Source organism: Psammomys obesus, unplaced genomic scaffold, assembly GCF_907164565.1.
Source record: "Psammomys obesus unplaced genomic scaffold, mPsaObe1.curated_primary_1811, whole genome shotgun sequence".
Taxonomy (NCBI): domain Eukaryota; kingdom Metazoa; phylum Chordata; class Mammalia; order Rodentia; family Muridae; genus Psammomys; species Psammomys obesus.
Genome location: NW_026590062.1, coordinates 30,402,676 through 30,424,766, shown reverse-complemented (window position 1 = coordinate 30,424,766; position 22,091 = coordinate 30,402,676). Strand labels below are relative to the sequence as shown.

Below are 22,091 nucleotides of genomic sequence, written 5' to 3'. Positions count from 1 at the left end.
TCACTGGTCCTTGCGTTTGACAGAGTCAGTGATTGATACAAAGGAGCGACAATACTCTGATGTTGACTGCGTGGAAGTGAGCTCAGCAACTAACCAAGGTTTTAGGGCTGCTGAAGCTCCTCTCCTACAACTGAAGGAAATGGGTGTAAAGTTAGACATGAGTCTGCACACGTGCTAGCTCTGCTTATGTGTTATGGAATGAGCAACAAGAATGCCATGGTAGACAGACATGGCATCTCACACCTTCAATCCCAGCACTTGGGAGGTAGAGGCAGGCAGATCTCTGTGTAGCCTATCTCAAAAAAACAAATTAAAAAATTAAAAAAATTAATAATTAAATTAAAAAAAATAATAATGCCACAGGAGCCTTCCACAGGGAGCCTTTGAAAGACTATCCATCAGGGTATCGAAGAAGATGCTGAGACTCACAGCCAAACTTTGGGCACAGGGCAGGGAACCTTATGGAAGAAGATGGAGATAGAAAGAACTCTACAAGGAGACCAACAGAGCCAAAAAAACCAAACCAGAACAAAACAAAAAAAAAAAAAAACAAAAAAAAAAAAAAAACAACCGGGGCCCGGGGGGGGGGGGGGGGGGAGTTGCAGAAAACTATACTCCAACCGAGGACCATGCATGGAGAGGACTTAGACCCCCTGCTTAGATAAAGCCCATTGGCTGCTCAGTTTCCAAGTGGTTTCCCTAGTAAGGGAGGGGCTGTCTCTGACATGAACTCAGTGGCTGGTTCTTTGGTCACCTCTCCCTGAGGCGGGAGCAACCTTGCGAGACTTGGTGAGACCTGATAAGCTAGGGTCAGATAGAAGGGGGGAGGTCCTCCCCTATCAGGGGACTAGGGAAAGGGCATAGGGGAAGAAGAGGGAGGGTGGGTGAACCTAGGAGGAGATGGGGGTGCTATAACTGGGTTATAAAGTGAATAAATTGTAATAAATAATAGTAAATAAGTTAATTTTTAAATGCCATATTTTTAAACAAAAATCTTCATAGTACATTTTGCCATTTATTTTGAAGAAGAATAATCTATGATTTACACAAAATAAAATTTACCCTTTAAAAAGTAATTATGTGAGATTTGACCAGTGTGTACAGTTGTATAATCACTGTTGTGATAAAAATATGGAGTAATGGCATCTGTTCTCTAATTCTCTCACTCCTTTTTGAAGTTTATGCCTCCCTGTCATTTTTGCCTTTTCTGAGGTGTCAACTAGGCAGAGCCATGCAATATCTAGCCTCGTGAGTGAGGCTCTCACTCAGTATGGCGTGCTGGAGATTCATCCAGAGTGCTGTCTGTCTTTGGTAGTCCCTTGCTTCTGAACATCTTGCTCTTCTGGTGTTGAAGGCATCAGGTATAAGTTGGTATGGGAGATTGTGTGGAAGGGGAGGGTAGAACAGTCAAAAAGAACACGAAGAAGCACAAAGAGGACATTTTAAAGAAATAAAAACTATAGGGTTTCTGATCTCATTTGACTTCACGAGCATCTGTACTTGTTTTTTTTTTTGTTTTGTTTTGTTTTGTTTTTGTTTTTGTTTTTGTTTTTGTTTTTTTTTGTGGCCACATATCTTACAGATAATGTTGAATTCTCAACTCTCTGGGTAAGAGTTATCACTCCAGTCTTGGAGATGTGGGAACTGAGATTCACCGAGATTTGTTGATTTGCCAAAGATTGCACAGCAAGCAATTAATGGAAAGAAGATTTGAAGCCCAGCAGCTTGGTGGTTCTCTTCTTGCCAAAAAATTAGTCATCTATCAAATCTCACCCACAGGAGGAGAGAGATGCCAGAGCCAATCAGGTTGGGCCAGTGATGGACGGTAGCTTCCTTCAGAATCTAATATATCTGCCTTGACTGAGGTGCATGACCTTTGTGTTCTACTGATGCAGAACAGACAACAAAGCAGAGGCACCCTCAGTGCATTCAGAACATGACTGGGCACTGCGTGTTTACTGCCTCACTGATACAGCGATCACTCTGAAGTTAGAGACCTGACTTTGATAAGTTTATTTAAATGTATGAGCATGAGATGTTTTGCATAATGTTGATTCCTAACATAGCCATTGGATAAAATGTTAAATTATCAAAACAACACATTTGTCTAATGTTACAAATATTTGTACCAAATAGATTGACATGGAAAAATACCAACAAGATTGTGGCACTCCTGTGAGAAGGAGGATAAGGAACAATTGCACTTCAATATGTAGAACCCTTCTACAAAAATAACAACCCAAATTGGAAGCTTGAGGCATTCACTAGCTCCAGAAAGCTATTGTTGTTTGCTTTGAGAGCCATTTGATTAAGAACGCTTATTTCTAACATTTTATAGGATATGAACTTATTTTCTTTATTTATAGTAGTGCCTGTATCAAATGTATGCATATAGGAGTACTTATTAATGCTTTAACAGTGGATAAAACAAAAAAGTGATAAAGTGTCGGTGGGGAGATGAAGATACTGAAATTCTTGTATTTTGCTGGTGGGAATGCAAACTACTGTGAACACTTCGGAAAACACTCAGCACTACAACAGTCCCTCCTAACACTAAGCATGCACATGATCTACTGCCCAGCAGTTCTGTTCAAGTATCCAGCCAATAAAAACCTGCAGGAATGCTTTTTAAATGTTCCTAGTTTTATTCATTATAGCCCAAATTAGAATAACCCAAACATACTCCACCAAAAGACTGGATAAGTGACTATACATTTATCCAATGGAATAATTTTTAAAGAACTCCTGCACCCAAAAGTATTGATGTATGCTGCACAATTACGAAAGAAACATTGAAGACACAAGAAGACACAGACTGTGTGTGTGTGTGTGTGTGTGTGTGTGTGTGTGTGTGTGTGTGTGTTTAAAATCTCATTTTCTGGAAAACAAGCCAAATTAATCTACAGTGATTAATGTTAGAAAAAGTTACCCAGGTTTTGCAGAGGTGATAGCTCTTGTGTAGGAAAATGCACAGAGAACTTCTGGTTGTGATCCAAAGACGTAGAAACATATGTAAAAATGTCATCAGACTATGCCATTCTGTGTCTTGATATATTAATGCTGCTTTGTGATTCTCTTTTTTCCTAATGCATACCATGGCACGAAGTCAAAGAGGCTAAAGTTTTCATTAACAGATTTGGGTAATCATTTGTTGTGTTGAATTTGGTTAGATTTCTTGACATCTCTGGTTTTTAATTCCCTTTATAAGTATAAATGCAATAATTAAAAATTACCACTCAGAACCCTATGCTTCTCATGAAATAATGCTGAGTTCTACAAGGTTGGGTGTATAATGAATGGACTGTTAAGCTTAAGTCAAATAACAAAAATGTATCAAATCCTTTTTATCATTGGCCAGGTCTTGTATATGGACCTGAATTCCCAGGTCCTGACTTGGTGGCTGCTTTTGTTTGACTTGCCATTTACTACTGAATAGGATATTTAACAACCGAAAGTTTAAAGATTAATTTCTATAACACTGTTATCAGTCAATATGATTCTCATCAGAGAGCAATGAAAAAGGGATGAAAACATTTATCTGGGCTGAGACAGCCACCCTAAGATTATACAGCCACCACCCTGTGAGGTAGGAGATAAGTTTGTATCTAAATTATTAATGTTAGCCAAGTTTTTTTTCAGCCTCTATAAACAATCTTTCTAACTTTTTGAATTATCTCGTTAGTTTCATTGTTAATGAAAAATGTGTGTTGGGAGGGTTAGGTTTGACATCAGGTAATTGTATTCTGAGTGACTTATGCTTTCTTTCATCTTTATACCTGGCAATATGTAACAGAGCTTCACTTATGGTCAGTAATTGTTAGCTCTTGTTCTCATTCAGAATTTTCCCTCAGGGGCTGGAAAGCAGTGCTTAGGAGCAGTGGCTGTTCTTCCAGAAAGCCTGGGTTCAATTACTCGTGCCTCATGACATCCAAATTGTCTGTAACTCCACTTCCAGAGGACCTGATGCTCTCTTCTGGCCTCTATAGACACCAGGCACATGCAGGGTACATTGGCAAAACACTCATCCACATAAAATTTAAAAATGTTTTTAAAATATTTATCCTTCCATGTTCTGGTATGGGTAATAGCACAAACTTGTCATTTTTCTTCCTAGCTGGTTTTACTGCCATTTTGTTTGTCACTGTTAAGATGAGGCCACCTAAACATAATACTGAAAATATTTTATTGAGTTTGTAAAAGCTAAGTTTTCATGATGGGTTGGCAGCCGTTTTTTGTTGTTTTGTTTTCTTTCCTTGGAAATTAAAGATTAAGGGGAGAAGTGGGAAAATGCTACAAGGGTTCCTCTTGGTGTTTTTCTAATAGACAGATCTGTTAGGGTGAGTAGAGAAAAGGTTAGAAGAAGGAGGTCAGCTTTGTTAGCCTTCAGCAGGTTTCAAAACCGCTGGTCATTGGTGTGCCCGTGAGAGCCGTGGGGAGAAAAGGCTCTTGTGAGTGGCATGTGCAGGGTTAGGGTGAGAACATTCCTCTGTGTGGCTTGTTATCATTCCTACAACATGCACATCATTTTGTCTGACTGCCAAACATCACCATGTAGTGTGAGCCTATATTTCATGTAAAAGAAAACTGAGGCAGAAAGCATCCAGAATCACGAAATGACTGGTGCTTTACAGAACAGAGACCAGCTCCAAGGCCAAAGCACATCGCACCATTCCACATCACCCAGTCTCCCTGCTGCTAAGCACTGACTGACCGTGCCGTGCCGTGCCCTCCCAGAAACAATGCTGAAGCCCAAATCCCAAACGTGGTGGGTTTTAGACCGGGACCTGGGGGAGATCATGAGATGAGGGTGGTGTGCCCTCTGTGCCCTGTGAGTCAGGAGTGATCTTCCTCTGCTCTCACGAGAAGACAATTGTCTGAAAGCCAGAAGTGGCCTCCAGTCAAGAGTGCCTTGACTGAAGACCTCTTGGGCACTAAAGCTGTGGAAAAAAAAAAAAAAAAAAGTCTGTCATTGAAACCACCCAGTCTATAGCACTCTGTTAAAGTGTACAAAATTTGACCTGGAATCTAACAAATCTACACGTAACCAGATCTTTCCTGTACAATTCTTATCCAGACATTTCTAAGGCTGAACATTACTACTTTATAACTAAGCCCTCAATAAAGGATTGAACATGATTATGTTTTTGTAAAATGTTTTTTCTTTTATTTTCAAGATTATAATATAATTAGGTCATTTCTTCCTCCTCCAAACCCTCCCATATGTCTCTCCTCACTCTCTTCTCAAATTCATGGCCTCTTTATTCATTAACTGCACTCATATATTCCTAACTATAACTACAACCTGCTCAGTCTGTGTAATGTTACTTATATGCATATGTTTCCAGGACAGACCATTTGATGTTAAATAATCAATAGAGTGCTCTTCCCTGGGCAAGACTATTTGTCTCCCCCTCAGCATTCCCTAGTCACCTCTTCTCTCTTTCCCATCCACTGTGGCATGTTTATTGTTATTTTTGTTCAGCTCATGGCCAGGCAGTCATGTTCCTGAGATTTTATGGGTGTCACCTCTGACATTACTAGGAGAGTCAGTCTCACAGCAAACCGTCCAATGCTCTGGCTCTTACCGTCTTTCTGTCCCCTCCTCTGCCATGTTCCCTGAGCCTTAAGTGTGTGAGTTATGATCTAGTCATAGGGACTGGGCTCTACAATTTTGTGTATTGAATGGTTGTGGTTTTCTATAATGGTCTCTTGTCTTTTGCAAAGAGATATTTATTTGATAAGGAGTGAGAACTACACTTATCTGTGAGTATAATGACAGGTATATTTGTAGTTTGGAATTATGCCAGTTTATTAAAGTGGTGATTGTAGGTTCTCCTTGGAGATCCAGACTTCACTAGCTCCTGGGGATTTAGCTGGGTTTCCAGTAGCGGGTGTGGTCTCCCTCTTGTTGAGTGGGCCTTCAGTAGAGCCAGAGAGCTGTGGGTTACTGCTGAGGTGTGCATGCCACTACTGCGCTCTCAGCGTTGTTGTACCATGCAGGTCATTGTGGTTCATACGTGTCACAGTTGGGTAGAACTGTAGGTTGCTTCCTTCCCTTGGAAGCTTGCATGGTGCCTTCAGGGCAGTTCCAGCTCATGGCTCTGGGCCCTATGTCTGAAGTACATGGTGAATTTGACTAATTTTTATGATGCAATTAGGAAAAAGATAAAACACACTATTTTTTAGGTTATTAATTACAGTTTAATTGTAATACAGTTTCACTTGTATCCCAACTGAAGCCCCCTTCCCCATCCCCACCCAATGTCACCCTCCCTCCCTCTTCTTCTCCTATGCCCCTCTCCCAGCCCAATGATAGGGGAGGTCCTCCTCCTTTTCCATCTGACCCTAGTCTATCAGGTCCCTCAGGACTGGCTTCTTTGTCTTCCTCTGTGGACTGGTAAGGCTGCTCCCCCCTCAGGTGGAGGTGATCTAAGAGTCACTTTAACTTAGATTTTCTGCTGTGTAAAATGTTTGTATTTACTTTCAGAATGCTAAGTAAAACAACACTTTGGACTTTGGAACCCTTCAAAATTTGAGTCATTTCTTTGTGGGGAAGCTTTAGGTAAGAGAGGTGTAGACAGTATAATTTGCCTTAAAAGGCCTTTTGGAGATGCTGTGTGTGCGTGTGCGTGTGTGTGCGTGTGTATGTGTGTGTGTGTGTGTGTGTGTGTGTGTGTGTAGGGAATTGGGGGGTGCGGATGCCGGGAAGATTAGGCCTTGACTGCTGACCCAGCAAAGCTCTTGTTTAAAGCTGTGAGGAAGGGAAAGTAGGAGTCAGACTTCTGAAGAACAATGTTATTTACCTACATATTTTCAGGCCACTGAAATATTACAGGCCAAGAGATCTGAGCGATCTGGGTATACATAATTTTTTTCTTTATCAAGATAAAAGGAATGAATTAGGAAGGTAGATTAAGATGCAAAGATAATCAAAGCCTAGCCTCCCTCGCCCCTTGTGTCTCTTACACAAGCTTGGTGCTTCTTGCCTCTGATGGTAATTTCTGACTTGCCTTCCCTCTGGCCTGCTCTGAACCCTGGCAAATAAATAAGTGTCCACACAGTCTCAGAACTTTTTCAACTCTGTTTTCAGTAGTCATTCATTGGGAAGCTGAGCCAGTAGCTAATGCCTAGTTTTACAAAATTCTATGAACTTACATGCTCTTTTGTTTAAGACTCTTCTGACCCTTCATGACCCCAGCTATTTTGAGCTCTGAATGTTGTTCTTATTCATCTATACAGTAGGGAATGTGTATAGGGGCATGTAGGGTATCTACTCTGCATGTAATACAATGTGCCAAGGACAGAACAGAAACAAATGGAATGCCCTAAAAGAAAGAGGAAGAAAATGATTATCTAGAGCACTTGCCTTTTATTAATGAGCAGCTCTAGTTCTCCACAATTTTGCATGCCATACAGTCCTGCCTCTGTGGGTTCCCAGAATTCACTTGGACAACACCCCCAAAGCAATCTTTTTCTTCCCTAGCTGAAAAGGATGCCCTTTACAGCCTCTGTGTGGATTTGGAGTGCTCCTGTTCTTCCTGAACACCAAAGGGCAGCTGTGTCTACACTGTACAGGAGCACAGAGCCAGCTGCACCTGACTTTGGGCTTGTGCTAAAGAGCAAGCGTCAATGGGAAAAGGCGGTTATATTTTTATTTGTCATTGCATCTTGCTTCAGGCTTTTAGGGAACACTTTACTTTTCATCATAGAAGTAACAGGAAGCAAGAACTAGAAAATGCTTAGAGAAGTTGATATGTTTGTATTATAAAAAAAAAAAAATTCACATGGACCAAGAATGACTAAAGAAGAGTTAAGTGAGGACAGTCAAGCCCAGGATGATGGAGATTTACATGGAATGCCTAGCTAAGAAAACAGGTTTAGAGCTGGAGTGGCTATTGCTAGGGAGAAAGGGCAGAAGTAGACTGCCTCTGAAGTTCTCACCAGTACTTTTTCCTTCTAGGTCCCAGGAACCTGGTTTATGTGTTATTTTATGTTTAATTTTATTTTATATTTTCATTATATGACATCAATGCCCACAAATGACATGTTTGGGGCTCCATAAGTATGATTCATAAGTGGGTTTATATAACAGCAAATAGGTGATATTAGTTATTTTTCCCCCCTGGCTGGAGATATGGCTCAGCAATTAAGAGCCCTTTCTGCTCTCTCAGAAGACGGATGTTCAGTTCTCAGCACACACTTTAGAAGGCTCACAATTGCCAGTTCCCCAGGATCTGCTGCCCTCTTCTGGCCTCCTCAGGCACCTGCATGCATGTGGTGCACATCTATACACTCTTAGGCACACAAACATGCACACCCATAAGATAAACTAAGGAAAATAAGTGAGGGGCTAGAGAGCTGGCTTGGTACTTCAGGGCACTGATTGCTCCCAGGGATCCTGAGTTCAACCATATGCCATATTGTCCCAGAAACCATATGGCAACCATCTATAATGGGATCTGATACCCTCTTTTAGTATGAAGATGTACATGAAGACAGAACACTCATATACATAAAATACCTAAATAAACAAATGTTTAAAAATAAAGATAAATGAAAAGGTAAATACTGTGTGCATAGTAAGCTTATCTAAAGGTTGTCTGAATATAGACGCATATGACAATGTCCAGCTGACTAACCATACAGTATCATTGATACTGTTGTTTTGAGATAGAGGCTTGGCTTAGCCTGGAACTCGCCATATGGGCCTGGCTGGTTTCTAACTAACAGAGGTCTGCTTGCCTCTGCTTCCCAAGCACTGGCATCAAAGGTGTGTGCCACTACACCCGAGTACCGATTATAAATTATATCATTTAGAGTGTATCCTTATGTGTATCCTTTAAACTGCAAAAGATAGTCAAGATAAATGTATTTAGCTATTGCTGTAGACTGAGATGTTTCCTCCCCCAACAAATTGCTGATGTCGAATACTTTGGTGTCAATAAGACGATACTTGGAAATGAGTCAGTTGGAAAGAGGAGATCAGCTTTACAGGAAGACATGAGGGTGGAGGCCCCTGAGGATCTGTGTGCTTCGGAGACAGCAGAACTTGCTTCCTATCTCCCTGTGCCACGCGAGGGCACAAAGAGGAGGCAGTCATCGGAAAGTTAGGAAGAGAGTTCTTATCAGAAACTGATCAAGCCAAAGCTGCCATCTTGGACTTGCCAATCTTCAAAACTGTGAAAGAATACGTTTCTACCGCTCTAGCCCGTCACTCTATGTGTTTAATTCAGCAGCCCTCAATGACTAATTCTAACTGAGAGAGAAGTTCTTTCCAAGTAGAGACACAAATTATTTCTGAAAGTAGAAAAGATAATCCTGAAGCTAATGCTTCCTTGCCCTGCATTGAATTAATAGGTATTGCCTGTAATTAACAATCTTATTTCTGCAATTTCCTTTCAATGATTTTCTATGTGTTCTTTTTGCTTGAACTATCAGCATAATTTTAATGAGCTAAAATAAAAAAAATTGACACGGACTCACTACGGATTTGTACTAGAATGATGAGTTTTTATTTAAAAATAATACTTTGAACAGAGATCAGAATCTTAAATCTATGCTGCACATTATACACTGTATCCCGCTTTTACATCTTCATGTGAGGCCACTAGGATCCAAATTACTTCTTAGGCATTGGCCTGAGGTTTCTTTTGAAGCTAAAGTATGCTGTCATTGCCAGTGAAGCCATTAAATTATATTTGGACTTCTCCAGTGTGTGTGATATTTGAATTTATTTTTGAGGTTCACTTTCTTAGAGGCCATGAGAGGAGGAGAGGAAACTGCCAAGTAATTGTAACTGATTAAAAGGGATCAATTTTCTTCTTTCTCTCCCCTCAGACTTGGTATTCAAACAATATACAACTTGGTTGTGGGCCACCGTCTTGCAATGTTTCTTCTTGTACTATTGTCTTCTGGATAATGATAATAATAATTATAACATTAATTATAATAATACTATTATATATTTGTCTCTGACACTGTTCTGTTCTCCAATGACTGCACAGCAGTCTATATTGGCATTAAATCCCATATGTCCTCACTCTGATTTATTAAATTAGGGAGTACACATAATAAATACGTGAATAGCTCAAAACAATATGTCAGATATGATTAGGTATTGGAAGTAATTTAAAAGAAAAAGATGTTGTTTTAGAAAGTACAAAAAAGGAGTTGAGGAGGTAGGTTGAAATGTTTAATGTGACATTAAAGTCATGTACATTTTGGCGTTGGGGAGCTGACAAAGCAGAGACCTGGAGAAACAGCATCCAGGCCAGAGAACTAGCAAAGTGCAAATGCACAGAGGCCGGGAGGGGCGCGGCAGAGTGGAAAGACGAGAGAAGTGAAGAGCACAGAGAGACACAGTTTGCTGTAGAACTGATCAGGACATATCGAAATCTTAAGGATGTCAGTTTCTGAAATGAAATTATAAATAAAATGGGGAACTCTTGGCAGACCTTTACAGTAGGAACTCTGTTGGCCAGTGTTTGAAATGCATCACCTCAGCTGCAGTAAGGAAATTTGACCACAGAGGGATAGGGTCAAAACCAAGGAACTAGTTAAGACATTGTTCTGATAACCCAGGTTAAAGATGTTGATAGCCTCGTAAAGATAACTGGAGTACTAAGACATGGTTGGCTGATAGGTACAAACTCAGGTCCAGCTTACATACCTGCTGATGCCTGAAATGTGGAGTCTGAATGTAACATGACAGTAAAATGACTTTAACTTTTGACTTGAGTAACTGGAAGAATAGCGTTTCTGTTGGCTGAGCTAGAAGAAGTAAGGACAGCTTGAAGACGCCATTCCAGACATACTGAAGATGAAACTCCTCTTCCTCATCAAGAACTCTGAGGTAGTTGACTTGAGAACTCTTTACCAGATATGGAAAGTTGAGAGTTGTCAGGGCAAAGATGCTTACCCCATCAGGACAGCAGTGCAGCAAAGAGGCAAATATCAATACTGAAAAGGTCCAAAGGCTGAGCCCCAAAGAATTCTTTTATTCAAAGTCAATACGATGAAAAAGAATCAATAGAGAGCTCTAAGAAACAATGTCTGATTCTATAGGAGAATGCTATTTATCCACTTAAAAGCAAACAGAAGAAAGTGCTTCAAAAGCAGGACCTGACCGAGGAGAGAATGATGGTAAGCGGCCAGGTGCAGTGGTTTCCAAGTGGTACTCATTGTGTTGTGTGGACGTTCTCGGGTAGCTTGATAAACAGAGCGGGGGAGGAAAAAAGTGAGGAGAATGAGCTTAAGAGAGAATTGGTTGAGATAAGTTCGAGACAGTGAAGACAGACACTTTCCTCAAGGCATATTCCTAGGGAAGAGAGCGCAGCAATTGTCCGTCCCTTTCTGGGATGGGATAGGGGATCAGAAGAGTTGCTTTTAAGATGACTGTAAAGGGAAGTCTACAGCATGTGGTGAGTTGGGGTTAGCCAAAAGGAGGGCTGCCAGGTAGGTACATGAAAGAGGAAGGCCGGTGTGGGGGTGTTAATTAACTCTGGAATCTGAGTGGAGCCACGAAGGCATAGGTGGCTGAGGATTAATGAAAGGGGTGGCACCAGCACCTTGTAGGTGTCAAAGAGCTGCTGGAATTAAAGAACATGTGGAGCTAAAAAGAGAAGTTGGAAAAGCAATGGGTGACTGGGAGGGGCTGCTGTTGATGGCAATGACAAGTCTTGGATATACTCATGAAATTGACCAACTGTGTTGGAGAAGAATAAGGTCACTCCGTGGGTGAGAGATGCAGATCCTTAGCTGCCACATAGCTTGCTGCATTAATCTCCTGCTTTCAACCGCTGTCTGTTCTACCAAGCAGTGTCCATGCTCCACCAATTCTTATATATTGTGAATATTATGCTGGATATCAAAAAATGAAAAGGTTACCATTCCAAACCTCAACATCTCTAATGAAAGTGATGAGTGTGTTTGGGAAGTGACAGAGGGGCTAAGAACGGAAACTCTCAGGGAGGAAGGGTCTGCAATGCCTGTCCATCTTAACCCCTTAAACTGACACTGGCTGAAGAAAAAAAGTGCTGTGAGGTCCCTAGCATGAGAAGAGCTGAAAGAGGATTAGGATAGGCCTACCGAGTGAGAGAAGCAAGGTGAAGGACTCTTGGAGTAAGTAAGAGATGAGCCCTGTAATGATGTGCATTCAAGAACACACTTCACCACCTTCACCATTCAGTCTTGGACTGGTTCATGAAATTTTACTGGTCTATAAGTTAAGTTTTATTTTGTGAGCATTAGAATTCTCATTAATATCTCTTTGTCATCCATTCTGGAATCTTCAGTGTGACTATCAGTTACACAGGAGGAGTCAACCAAATTTTTTTGTCCTGCACAAAGGGCCTGTGCTCTGCCTGTTCTTATCTCCTTGCTCTGTTCCTTCCCTTCTGCCTCCTCCTGCCTCCCTTGAAGCCAAAAGCCAAGATAAGCAATAGCTCACAGTTCTTAAGAATCTTGTCCTGCTAAACTCTGTGCTAGCAGTCAGGACCTGGAAGTATTCTGAAGCAGCACAGCTTTCTGCTGGCTCTAAGTAGGTTTGGGGTTCATGTAGAATTGACTTCTGGATAGGCTCTCTCTGGGCAGCCTCTGCCACTGCTGGTTCACACTGCAGGCAGCTGGGCAGTCCCGGCAGCTACCCTGCCCATTATAAAGCAGCCTTGCTTCTGCCACAGGGGTACAGATCCCATGCACTGTCTGGGACAATCAGCCATAGTGGCACCAAATAACTTGTGTCAAGAAAGCTAATCAGCTGGACCAAGGCCTCCCATACTGATAATCACGCCACTGTCAGAAAGACAAATAGTGCTTGATCTTTCTATATCCAAACATCTATCCTGCAATTTTTTTTGTTCCCTTCTGACTCCTACCCTCAGCCCATCTCTGCAAGCCTTTACCCTCTGGAGCATGATCTCATAAGCACCATTCCATAGAACAGAAATGTTTTGATATTTTTGTTTTATTTCCTCCTCCTCCCCCTCCTCCATTTCTTCTTCCTCCTCCTCCCCCTCCTTCCTATCACCGTTTCTTTCTTCTTCTGATCCTGCCCCTCTTCCTTCTTTGACAGGGTCCCAGCCTGTCCTCTAATTCTCTGTTTATCCAAGAATGACTTCAAACTTGTGATCCTTCTAACTTCATCATACACACACCAGTATAGTGGAATTATAGGTATCTATCACTGTGCTCAGTTTTATAGCCATACTGGTTGAATAAGAATGGTTCCCATGGGCTCATCAATTTTAATACTTGGTCACCAGGAAGTAGCACTATTTGAAGTGATTAGGAGGTGTGGCTTTGTTGAAAGAAGTGTTTCACTGGGGGTGGGTTTTGAGGTTTCAAGGGCTCAAGCCAGGCTCAGTGTCTCTCTCTTTCTGAGGATATGGATATAAAACTCTGTTACTTCTCCTGTACCCATATCTGCTTTCAAGCTGCCATGCTTCCAGCCATGGTGAAAACAGACTAACCCTCTGAAACTGTAAGCAAGCCCCAGATAAATTCTTTCTTTTAAGAGTTGTCATGGTATCTCTTCACAGCAATAAAACCCTGAAGAAAATACTGATGATACTAAAACCCAGTGTTTCTTGCATGCTAGGTAAGCTGGGCTATATCCAATGTTTTCTTTCTTTCTTTCTTTTTTCATTCTTAAGATTTATTTATTTATTTATTTATTTATTTATTTATTTATTCACTTTACATCTTGGTTTTAGCCCCACCCCTCCTCACCTCCCAGTCCCACTTTCCCTCCCTCACCCTCATCCCCCTCCTCTATTCCTCGGCAAAGGGGAACCCCCCTTCCCATCCACCCCAACTTATCAAGTCTTATCAGAACTACGTATGCCCTCTTCCCCTATGGCCTGGCAAGGCAGTCCCTCCAGGAGAAAGTAATTGAAAAGCTGGCAAAAGAGTCCATGTAAGAGAGAACCCTGTTCCCCTTATTAGGGAGCCCACATGAGGCCTGAGCTGCCATCAGCTACATATTTGTAGGGGCCTAGGTCCAGCCCATGCAAGGACCTTGGTTGGTGCTTCAGTTTCAACAGTTTCTCTTGGCCCTAGTTAGTTGGCTCCATTGGTTTTTTTGTGAAGTTCCTATCACTTCCAGGTCATCCCCCCCATACACACTTTTCCACAAAGCTCACTATTCCTTTCCCAATGTTTGGTTGTGAGTCTCACCAAACATTTTTAATAGTGTCAATGGCAATGTTTTCTTCTTGACAATGTCTTTCACTACCATTAGATGAAGCCTATCTTATCAAGCATACATGATGTCTTGCTTCTGCCCTGCCTCTGTTTCCATCCATCTCCCTAGATGGGAGATAGGGATTAGGCAGAATACACAAAACTCTGTGTTCTGCTTTTCACCATATACAAAATAGTATTTCCTTCATTAAAACTTTTGTTCCACAGAATGCTCCTCCCACCAACTTTTTTTTTTAATCTCCTGAAGCTCTAGAGTGTGATCAGCATTATGTTTTCCCACCATCCCAAAATCCTGCCACATTCCTGGAGTATTTAGACATACTTGTAGGCAACCGTCAAGCACTCCAACCAGCCTTTAATTCCTTGACCTTTCTGAGGCTCAGAAGAGAGTTAGCTATGATTTGAGGTGCCTGTCAGTGGTTATGAATCCTGCAGCCTCTGCACTGGAGATCCCCAGGGATCACCAGGACCAGCATGCTTCTCTTCCCATTCAGCGACTGCCAAGCTTTAACAAAGCGAGCTCAAACCTACTTCCACTACTAAACTCCTAACTCAGCAGGCTTGGACAGATCTGGAGAAAAACTGTCTAGGTCATGCTGATGCTGCTAATTTGGGGAGTTTCCTTTGAGAACTACTGGCCTAATGTATGAGCCCAGTATTTTCCAAAGTCATCTTCATGTATGATTTACCTGGGAAGTTTCAGGAAGTGCCAGTGTTTATGCTCTGCTCCCACCAATAGCTTCCTGTAGGGCTTCCCTAAAGGAAAGATTTCCTTCTAAATACTTGCTCACTTTCTGTAGAAATACTGGCTGGGGAAAGCCACACAACGCTTCACATTCTATGGATCGTTCTATTAGTGCTCATCTGTCATTTTTTTAAAGAAGTTCTTTATTTTCCATAGCCTCCATCTTTAGTCTTTCTCTAGCCTCCACTCATAATTCCAAAGCAGCCTCATTCTAATTCCCCTCTTTAAACTCTCCAGACGACATAACATCTTATCTCATGATAGGAAATAGATTTCATCATTCATGACATATTCCTGTTTTAAACTCCGCCCAAATAAAACGTTGATTGGTAACAGCTGATCTTCTTTTCTCCTCATCCCTTCATCTCAAGTCAAGGTCAAGACCCTCTCTTCACATCACTGCAAGTTACACTCATTACGATTCTTCCACACTCTTACCCAGCACCCCTTTACTCTGCTGCCTCTGCTTCACTAATCCTCCCTGTCTTCTGCACTTCTCTTGCTCACCCACCATCTAACATCTATTTGTCAGCTGCTGTTGTCTACTGATGGCTGATCCAGGAGGGCAGATTCTTCTAGCCGCCTCTTGGATTCAGCATTTGGCATTAAGCCCTCTTCCAGGCCCACCCCTGCATGTACCCTCTGAACATGGAAAGGGACTCTGCACACTGATTCGTCACATTTCTATTTGTTTCGAGAGCCTGGCTTTCTCAGGTGATAAGAACCAGTGAGAAAGCTGCTGAAGCACAAGGCACCATGCTGAGGATACATCTACTCCAGACATGCATGTGCTGCTCAACAAAAGGCAGGTGTGTTGCTCCCATAGCAAATGAAAGTGCAGCAATCAAAAAGAAATCGCTGGGAGACCATTTGTCTAGGGGTGTGAGCGTCTGTGTTGTGACAGCTCCAACAGAATCAGGAAAAACACAAGACAAAACACTCTACACACAAAAGAAAATGTCAAAAACACAAACAGGAAGCAGTACAGGAAGGAAATCAAAAGGCAGGCAGCAGAGCAACTGATACAATTCAATAAAGCCTCATGTAGGAAGTGCGCCCGCACAGCACGGTGGCCCAGATGCTGTATTTAGTATCTTGTACTACGTGGTAGGTGGTGAATTTCTTGTACAGTGGCTTTGAAAAAAAAATCTTAAAATTATGACAGGGTGCTACTTCTGATTTTATTCAAAGCACAAAATAGATCAAATGGGGTGATGAAAAAGCATTAGCACAAAATTTCCTTATAAAATACATTTCATGTAACATTAAATATTGCATTTATACACTACACATGCATAGCTTAATATAAAACATGGTATAAAAGTTATTTTGATGTAATATAAAGCTATTGATATGTGATAGCTAAGACAAATAATTAGGTATTATTAAAATTAAAATTTGTTATTTACATCAGACCTGGTGAGTCAGGCTTATAATTTTAACGTAGCTGAGGTAGAAGGATTCCAAGTTTAAGGACAGCCTGGGTTACAGAATAAGTTCAAGGCCAATTTGTGAAACTTAGTGAGACTCTGTCTTAAAAAGAAAAAGTAAAAATAAATCTGGAGTATAATAAATTTGGAGTTACTAGAGTGGTTGCCTAGCATCCACAAAGCCTAGGTTCAACCCAGCACCATCTAAACTGGGCACAGTAGCACATACCATCTGCACTTCCAGCATTTGGGAGATGGAAGCAAGATGATCAGGAGTTCAAGTTTATCCTCCACTATATATTGAGTCAGAGACCAGCCTGGAATATAGGATACCTTGTCTCCAGAACAAATAATAAACTCCTGCTGATTCATGCTGCAATGTGGATGAACTTTAAAAACACACTGAGAGGCCACATGCAAAAGGATGCCTTATTGTAGGCATGATTCCATTTGTATGATGTGTCTAGAACTCAGGCTCTTTACAGAGACAGAAACAATCATTGTTGCCTAAGGCTGGAGGCAGGAGCCATGATGTACAAACAGGCATGAGGAAACTCTGCAGTGAGGCAAAGACTGTGCTATTACGTTTCTTTAGTTGTACCTCACTAAGAAAAAAACAAAAACAAAAAAAACAACAACAATTCTTCAAATTACCACTTAACCAAATTTCTGTATTTTATTTACCAAACTACAGGCTTAGACATTTATAACACATTTATGACACACTAAGAGGAGAGGCTTCTGGGCATTTCAAGTGGCTCATAATGAGGTTTGACTGACCCTGAGCCTGACCACACATAGAAGCTGGTCTTGAAACCCCCTCTCTTCTCCATGAGCCAGAGGCCCCAGTAACCTCTGGATTGGAACACTCACTGTACTTTAGCAAATCAATCATTTTCCTGCCTGCCATCAGCTATTTTTTTCCATCCTCATGAACACAGCTTGTTTTACTCCTCCTTCTTCAAACCATCTACAACACAGACAAGGTGCACCTGGTATTTTCTTGTCTGGAACTGTCTGGAAAGTTGTGTGCCTCACCAGCTCCATTCTCCACATCTGCAGACGTCTTTCCTGTATGAGGCGCTGTTTGAGCACACACAGATGATATGGCCTGCGCACAAGCATTTGAATACCTGCTGGAAACATTCATAAATGACGAGGGGAATCCTGGAATGCCACACAACAGCCTTGCATCCAAGTTAGCTGGGTTCACCTTGAATTGCAACCTTATTGTTTTTTTTAGAGCAAAGTCTGTATAATTTGTATACAGGCTATTTAGGCAATGTGGCTTGGTAACTTACAGATTTGCTATGTTTCTATGACAACTACTTATTTAGCAATTTTTCTTGCTCTGTTTCATAAACTGTATGAATTATAACATTGTTTTATTTTCAAGTCAAGGCCTTATAAGTAAGCTAGGCCAAACATATGAGTGAGTGTGTGTGACTGTGTATCTATATCTATCTATCTTCACACGTGTGTATGTGTGTATATGCATATAGTCTATGTGTATATGGAATGAATGCATGTGTATGCATAAGAATGTATAAGTCTATGTGTGTGAATGTGTATGAGCACATGTGTATATGTGTTTTTGTATGTCTGTATGTGTCTGTGCATAAGTATGTGTATGTCTATATGTACATGTGAGTGTCTATATTTGGATATGTGTATGTGTTTATGTATGTCCACATATGTGTACATGTCTGTGACAATATGTGCATGTGTATATGCACATGCATCTTCATTTTTTTCTCTTTTATTTCCTGCTGACTCTTTCATGCTGATATTATAAAAAATAAACCTGAGACACTTTCTCAACACGTGGGTGACAAATATGTCCCTCACTGTGAATAAACATTGTCCCACCTGCATTCAACCAGAACATTCGCACAGCATAGCAACCCACCAGAACAAGGTAATCTGTTAGATCTATCTGAGAGGTGTCATAATTAGGTCTGGGGTTCACTGAGCTCCATCTGCACTGAGACTCACTGGGTCAAAGTTCCAAGAGCTTTCCGCCAGCTGAGGTTGGCTGAGAATTCCCAGAATTCCCCCACTGGCCCTGCCATTTCTAGAGCTGATATTTGTGGGGACAGATATGCACCTCTCTACTTTCCAGGCCTGTTTTTTAATCCAACACTTCAGGGGCTTTCCAAGAATCTGAATTTGGCCCCTGTTTTGGCTTTTCTCCCTCATCCCAAATTTTCTGTAGAATTGAAATCAGCAACTCTCTTTTGCTTTTCATGGCAAATCTGACCTCAATATACATTGGACAAATGGCCACTACTGACCCAAATTCAGAATTTTTTATTTTTATTTGTATATATAAACTGATTTAAATAACTCCAGAAGACAGAATGGCAGCCTGTCTCGGTACCCTTCCCTACGAAATTCCCAGCTCACTTAAATCTTTCTCAAGGTAAAGGCTTACAACCACACCCCAAGCCAGAACGATAGGTTCCAAACTTTTACCCTTAGAGTTCTAACTCTTTATTTTAATTAATTAAGTAATTAATTATGTATACAGCATTTTACCTGCAGGCCAGAAGAGGGCACCAGATCTCATTAGAAGACGGTTGTGAGCCACCATGTAGTTGCTGGGAATTGAACTCAGGACCCCTAGAACAGTTAGTAGAAGCACTTTTAACCTCTGAGCCATCTCTCCAGCTCCCAATTCCTAACTCTTTAACACAGAAAACACAGAACTCCTTTGCCTTATACTTTTGGCCTATCTGCATGCTAGCTCTTCAAGTCTGAAAAATCCTGCTTGTATCTTTACCGTCCATATACATATACATAAGATGTATATGTCATATCAAAATCCATGTGTTTTTAAAAGGCTGTAAAATTCCAAATTAAAAAATAAGCTGGTTTTAAAATCTGTAATTAAAAAAAAAAAAAAAGAGGTGTGTTCCTGCTGGGCTCACTTTAGAGTAAATAACAGCCACGTGTCTTGCCTCCATCTTGGCAGCCATTTGACTCTGCCATCATCTTCAGTAAGGTTAAAGAAAGAGCATGCCATGTGACTTCACCACCATCTTGGTTAAAGTAGCCACACGGTATAAATATAAAGCAACACCCATAAAACTAGACCTCTGCTTATTATTGTATCTTCCTCTTATTAGACTAAGGAGGCAACACCAGGCCTCCAAGATGGTTTATTTTATTTTCCCTACATTAAGGAGGCATGGCAGGTCTCTAAGATATTTTGGGTTAAGATAGTTTTTCTATAATAACTTTTGTCCTGAGAATAAAAAATAACATATAAGGACAAAACCATGAATAAGGACTATATACAACATATGTTTGGTGATTAAGGATTATAAATTCCATAAGTTATTATGGTCTATTTAAGCTAACAGAAACTGGCTTAAAGATGTATGCCTAATCACTTATGTCTTTACTGATTTTGTTAAGCTTTAGCTATCTGGTAAAACTGAGTCATATAAAAAAAAAAAACTGGCATTTTGGACATCATGAAATTTGGATGGAACTAGGAAAAAAAATTCTGAGTGAGGTAACCCAGATCCAGAAAAACTAACAAGGTATGTACTCACTTATAAGTGGATTTCAGCTGTTAAGTGGAGAATAAGCACGTTACAATCCACAGACCCAGAGAAGCTAATTAACAAGGAAGGCTCAAGGAGAGACACGAGGATTTACCCTGAGAAGGGGAAATAGAAAAGGATTTCGAGGGTGGACTGAGGATGGATGACTGGAATCAATCGGCATTTTGGGGTGATGTGGAAACCTAGTACAGTGAAAACTCCCTGGAATCTACAAGGATGATCCTGACAAAGACTCCTAGTAATAGCCTGAACCAGACATCTTCTGTAACCTGGCAAAGCTTCCAGTGGAGGGCCTAGGACATCAGCCCAGCCACAAAACCATCTACCTACAATTTTTCCTGCCTGCAAGGAGTGCTGGGGTAAAGGTGGCTCAGAACTTAATGGAGTGGCTATCCAATGACTGGTCCAACCTGAGACCAATGTCATGAGAGGAAGCCCATTCCTGACACTGCTTGGATGACCTAGATGCAGAGACTGGATAGCCCAGAGACCTAGGATAGAAACAAAGAGGACTGGCAAAATTAAGTTAAATTTAAAAGGCAATGAAATGACTCCTAATAATATTCTGCTTATACCCATAGACCAGAGTGTACTACAGTTGTCAACAAATAAGCTTCATCCAGCAACTGATGGGAGCAGATGCAAAGACCCACAGCCAAACATCAGGCAGAGTTCAGGGACCCCTGCAGAAGAAGGGAGAAAAGGATTATAGGAGCCAGAGGGATGAGGATGGCACAACACTGGCCTAAGCATTGCTCATGGCATCTCTCAGAGACTGAACCAATCATCAGGGAGCCTGCAGGGGTCTAAGCTCGACCCTCTGTACATATGTCATGTAGCATGGTATTTCCCCTTCCCAGGGAGATCCATGTATCTCTCCTTGAGCCTTCCCTGTTAATTAGCTTCTCTGGGTCTGCATGCTTACTCTTCACTTAGCTGAAATCCCTAACAGTGGGATTAGGAGCTGTCTTGACTCTTTTACCTGCTCTTGGAACCCTACTTGGTTGCCTTGTCCAGCCTTGATATGAAGCTTACTGTGAATTGTTGTGCTGTTTTTTGATGGAAGGCCTGATCTTTCCTGAAGGGAAACAGAGGGGGCATGGATCTGGGGGACAGTGGGGGGTAGAGGGAGGTAGAGGAGGGATGGAAAACTCAGGTTGAGATGTAATATATAAGAGAAGAATAAACAACTTTTTAAAAATTTTGTAAAAATAAAAGGATCAGGAAAATGAGGTTCCTAGTCTCTCTCTGTGGTCTGTACTTATGATTTAAAGTTTATTTTGGTACTAAAGAATCTTCAACTCAAAAATTATATTTTTTTTGAGACAGGGTTTTTCTGTGTAGCCCTGGCTGTCCTGAAACTCTGCAGACCAGGCTGGACTTGAGCTCAGAGCTCCACCTGCCTCTGCCTCCCAAGTACTGGGATTAAAGGCACGAGCCATCACAGCCTGGCCAAAAAAATTATAATTTTTAAGACTCAAACTTAACAGAGATAAAATTATAAAATCCTAATCTTGTAAAAGTTACTAACTTATTGTAAATTGTTAAAGGTAATTAAGCTATACAGTTAACACTCAATCATGCTAAGTACTTTAATTACAGAGACTATTTACAGAGACAAGCTTTGAGGGAGAGACCAATTTTTATCTCTCATCACATAGCCTTCTGTTGTCTTTATCATACAGTATTCTGCATATGTTGTTGAAATTAACCCAAGCAAGTAAAACAAAACAAGTTTAAGGTAAACTTGAAGTTTGTTTAATATAAAATAATATTCACAATTAGGTATATTTTTAAAATTGGTTATAAAAGATTGAATACTTGAGTAAAATGAGTCAATTTTGCAATATACTTGCATGGCAGGAAACTTCCTGGTTGAAGTAGCTCCCTTGGGTGGAGCACCATCCCGCCAGAGGAAGTTGCATACCAGCTTTAATACAGGACAAGGAGGCATAGGAAATAAGACCTGGTAGAAGTCTGTGGCTTCTGCTTCTGGCTGCAAAGGCCTAACCAGCTCTGGTCATGTAGGCCAAACTGGAAAACAAAACAAAACAAAACAAAACAAAACAAAAAAACACCTCTCCTTATCTACAACAATGGCAGGGAATGGATTCTTTTGCCCAATACAAAATCTCAAAGTCT

At 41.0% G+C, this 22,091-nt stretch overlaps 1 pseudogene; it reads left to right on the top strand.

Annotated features, from left to right (window-relative positions):
* The window catches only part of LOC129676128 (60S ribosomal protein L17-like), a 28,833-nt pseudogene that overhangs the window by 5,518 nt on the left and 1,224 nt on the right, over positions 1-22,091 (top strand).